This window comes from Carassius auratus, unplaced genomic scaffold (genome assembly GCF_003368295.1).
Source record: "Carassius auratus strain Wakin unplaced genomic scaffold, ASM336829v1 scaf_tig00214695, whole genome shotgun sequence".
NCBI lineage: Eukaryota > Metazoa > Chordata > Actinopteri > Cypriniformes > Cyprinidae > Carassius > Carassius auratus.
The window spans coordinates 8,941-13,966 of NW_020527770.1; the positions used below are offsets into that span (position 1 = coordinate 8,941).

The 5,026-nt window shown below is 33.6% G+C and overlaps 1 long non-coding RNA gene across 1 annotated transcript; it reads left to right on the plus strand.

The window, feature by feature from the left end:
• The first annotated feature begins 3,559 nt into the window (after window positions 1-3,559).
• On the plus strand, window positions 3,560-4,493 carry LOC113092632 (uncharacterized). The gene is made up of 3 exons (XR_003287612.1): window positions 3,560-3,704; window positions 3,964-4,064; window positions 4,429-4,493. It is a non-coding gene; the product is annotated as an uncharacterized LOC113092632 (long non-coding RNA).
• The last annotated feature ends 533 nt before the right edge of the window (window positions 4,494-5,026 follow it).

Consider the following 5,026-nt stretch of genomic DNA (forward strand, 5'->3'; position numbering starts at 1 on the left):
TAAAGGTTTACTACAAGTTTGTACATTTCTTTTGTAATTTTAATATATTACAATATTCATGTCTGTGTATAAGCTTAAACCTAATTCTGGATTAGTACTCTTAGAAGCTAGTTGTTTAAAAACAGACCAAAAAACAAACAAACACACGTTTACCAGGATATTTCCCCAAAAAAGCACTGTATGGCTAGGATGAGTGTAGAAACATTTGACACCAAATGGTGTCAACAATCGACTTGCTCATAATGCTTTTGAGAAACGCAGTCCTAAACATCACAGTTAACATCAGTGACATTCAAATCGTTTGGTGATGAAATGCCAGCTAACGTTAAGATTAGTGTCCTTCTTTGACGTTTACATCATACTGTAAGCATTGATGCTAAAATAGAATCCAAATCAATGCGCATTCAAAAGCACTTGGGCGCTCTGTAAAGACAGCATTTCCCAAAAATAAAAACATCCCTTTATCGTGATATTCAATAAGACATTTTCACAATTGTTTTGATGTACTTACAAGTTGTTCCATAAGTTTGCTCCAGTCGCTTGTGATTATCCACTGTGTTGAATGGATTCTTCTGAACGTCGATTAGAACAACAACGTGACGTCACGGAGTAAACTTAAAATTAATAATTTCAATAGAAAACTCTACTCAAAACCCGACGTTAAGCCACACAAAAAATAAAACAATTCCTCATTCAGAAAATGTAATTTTTATAAGTTGCATCAATGATTTAAAAGACTTTAAATGCGGTGTTCTTAATCTTTTTACGTTAGTAGTACAGTTCAGGTTCAGACCTGTTGCTGTGTACGTTTAGCATGTTCAGTTTAGTCTGTGTAGAAATGACCATGCAGTAGTGAACAAAATGGAGACCTAAACATTGAATCATACATATATATATATATATATATATATATATATATATATATATATATATATATATCAGTATCTACAATGTGTATGATGGTCTTTCCTGGCTAGTGCATTATAAAAAAGTAAAATAAAATCGGATTATTTGTCAAGCTACATAATCTTAAAGCAGATCAATCCGAATCAAAGTGACTTGTTTTAAAGAATCCCCACATCCCCCAGTTCCCCCAGCAGTGTCTGGTAAACTGATGGTCTCCTCTCTTCATATGCTAATAACACTAATGTCTCCACATTATCACATGCCCTCTCACAGCACACAGATATTTGGACATACAAGCAAAGCCCAGAAAAGAAAGCAGGTCTATTTAAGTGTATTTTATAAATGAAATGATACAAATAGTATTTAATTATACCAGATATTAATTTATTATTATTAAATTTAGGTTGAAACTCAACATTTTTGCAAAGAAGCTGTTTATATTTTAGGCATTGTATATTATTTTATTTTTAAATGCTAGATAAATAAAATAAGATCATAGCAGTAAGTCCGGGGAATACTTTTATTAAGTCAGGCATTTGTTGAACACACTGCTGGGTACTTTTAAAAAATACAGGAGACCTTCTTTCCCATAACATGCACCAGTCCAGCATCAGGTTTATGGTCTCTGGTCTCTCAAACACTGGATAATATCAGTAAAAAAAAATATATAATTTCCCTTAGGGCTTAAATGAACCTCATTATTTAAATATAGCTCAGGTTTGTCAAACACTATGTGTGGATGATGGACAATGCTCCATTAAAACAGAGAACAAACTTGGTCATCACATTGTTCACAAACTTCCTGACTCTGTCCACCTTTCCTCCAGTGGTGCCTCTGGTCGATTGAAGAAAGCATAATCTTCATTTGTTCAGTTTCTTTCTTTAAGACACTGTTGGAAGAAAGGAAGGAGGTCACCCCAACACATGCCTCCTCTGTCAAACACTGGACCTGGGAGGACACACTGAGATTGGTGCCCATGGTTTCCCTTGCTTGCTTTTCACCAAGTCCAATGTAGCAGTCCCAACAATCCAGATTCTGCATGCAGCCGATAGAAAATATACAATACAAATTATTAATTATGGCTCAAATCTTTGGAGGTTCCATAATTGCTGAAAAATGTGTTTATAGGATGTTTATTTTATTGTTACATTTCCAGTCTTTAACATGGACAGCCAAAACTCACAGGTTTAAACGTTAAAGCTGGTTGAAAGATATTCAAATCAATATACACTAACACTAAGAGGTTTACTTGTCTTGAAATGATATTGACATCTATTATTCTTGTTGATTGTGGCAATTCCATTTTTGGGAGTATATATTTTTGTATTCAGAACATTTTATATTCAAAATATGTTGAGTAGCAACATACCTTTTTTCTTGAGGACTGAACTTTCTGATGAAGTGAAATTCTTGTTTAGAGTGAACAATGTGAACTGTTGACTTGACTTTTCTTAAAAGAAAAAAGGAAAGACAGTTTTGTTAAACATGTTTAAACATAGGTGCAACATTTGTAGAATAAGTGATTAGAAAATGTAGAACTTACTCATGTTGAAGGATATGTTCTCCCTTCTAGCAGCCAGAATCATTTTAACAGTGAGTGAATGTTCTGTGATTATAAAGCAGCACTTCCTCCAGCTGGAGAGCGATGGGTTACATCAGGATGTGATCACTGTCTGTATGAAGCGGTCTGTATGACCGGTCATCTGTATGATCAGCTTCTGTATGATCAGCTTCTGTATGATCAGCTTCTGTATGACCAGTCATCAGCATGCTGGCCATTCTCTTATGCATTGCATCTCGACCTGACGAGTCACTCTATGTCTTATGTTTTTACTTAAGTTTAGCTATTTCTGATGGAAAGAGTGGCTGTTTTTAGTGTTATTATCAACATTGTTGTTTCATAGATAAACAGAATATGAAATATTGATAAATGTAAAGGCAACCAAACAGGCGTCACAATTCACAGTCTGATTGGGGACCGTCTTTTACACTTTCTCAATCCTTGACTCTTGGTCAGGAGCCCTTGGTGTCATTGTTTAGTTTGTCCATTTAGTGCAGTTTTTCCATGTGCAGGGTATTTCACTGGTTTCATTGAGATACCTTTGCATCAACAGACGCTGTGGACAGGGACATTTATCACGTCAGTTTTGATGTCTTTTATTTCAAACTCAATTCAGCTGTATTTTATGATGACTGTGTTTATGGAGTGGAATCATTTTCAGTTATTAATACCTCAATGTTGAAAACTTTTCACATAAACTTATTGTATGACTTCAGAAGACTTTGAATACAACACAAATAGTTTTTAATACTTTTATAATCTTTCTAGCACTAAATGCCCTTGAGTGTAAAAAAAAAAAAAAAAATTCCCTGATTATTTTTCAGCTACATAATCTAAAAGCAAACCAATCCCGGTCAAAGTGACTTGTTTTAAAGAATCCCCACATCCCCCAGTTCCCCCAGCAGCGTCTGGTAAACTGATTGTTCTCTCTTCTTATATGCTAATAACACTAATGTCTCCACATTATCACCTGGCCCTTCACAGCAACAGTACCAACAGTATCTGGGCTAACTGAGTCTCATCCAATCATGGTCCAGATATCTGGGTTGGGTTATATATATACTGTTTTCCTGACAGAATCTACATTGAATTTTTTAGTTTTTTTGTGAAATAAAATTCCAAAACCTTAAAGGACAAACTGCTTTTTGAGATTCCTACATTGCCTACAAGGGACCACATACAACAAAGCCTACTAAGGCCATTTCTCATCTCTTTTTTCCATTCAAGACTGAAAAGGTAAGTTATATATTCTGAATTTAGATTCTGATAACATGTAAATGTTAGCCTTAAAAAATAAATGTCTGCCAAAAATGCAAGCAGACTGTTAAAATCTGCATGTAGTCTCTCAGTGAATGTTAGTGCTGTTTAATCTCTATTTACTGTTTATATTTGTTCATTTGTTGATAGATTTTTTTTGTGGTTGTTTCTAAATATTGTTTTTCATTTTGGCAAATGCAGTGTACCCTACCCTAAAATTTTTTTGAATATTTCACAGGAAAATGAGACCCCAGAAGAGTCTGTCCTGAAAAGGACGCTTTGAAATTCATCGCATCTGGGAAAGATAAAGACATATTTCAGTCAAGAGTCAAGAGAAAGGTAAGTTATCATTTAAGACTCGGTCTCCAATACTGTATGACTGCAAATATTAATTAAATACTTGGCGTAGTAGCTTATGAATTTCAAGAAGTGCACTGTGCAATGTTATTACTTGTTCATAGTGTGCAGTGTGAAAAATAACAACAGAAATTATAGATAATCAGAGGCTTGAATATTATGTGTATTTTAATTTTGATGCACAGTTATAAAGATTGTAATGTACTGATAATCATACTTGATAAAATATAAAATATTGATAATCATTGGAACTCGAAAACAACTGGCACACATATTAAACTTGTATCATAAATGTATGTATTCTCTAAAGCTAATATGTGCGTGTGTATGTGTTTGTGACCAACAGATTGTTGATGAACAGAAAAAGAGCACATCTGTGTGCATTTGGGACCACAAACATCACTGCAGGAGAAAGAAATTATGTTGGACTGCGGAGATCCTGACTGCTCATGGAGACAGGTACATTTCTATTTCAATTAGCTCATATTTCTGAGTTATTTCATGAATTGTTTATTTATTTGTAGTAGTCCAAACTTCCTTTGAGTTTTAATGTAAAATAATGGAATTAACCTGGCAAACTTGTTACAAACAATCTTAAATCAGTTTGGGATCAGTAAGATTTTTTAAATGTCTTTAAAAGAATATTCTGCTCACCAGTCTTCATTTATTTAATAATAAAAAGTACAGTGAAAACTATATATAGTGATATATTATCACAGTTTAAAGTACAGTTCTCTCTCTCTCTCTCTCTCTCTCTCTCTCTCTATACGTATACTGTATTATAGACAATATATCTATAGATATCTCTATATAGGTTCTATTCAGTTTATTTTAAATAAATGCTGTAATTTTGAACTTATTTCATTAAATAATCCTAAAAAGTACTATATATCACAGTTTCCACAAAAACTATGAAGACGGAAAAGATGCTTCAACACTGATAA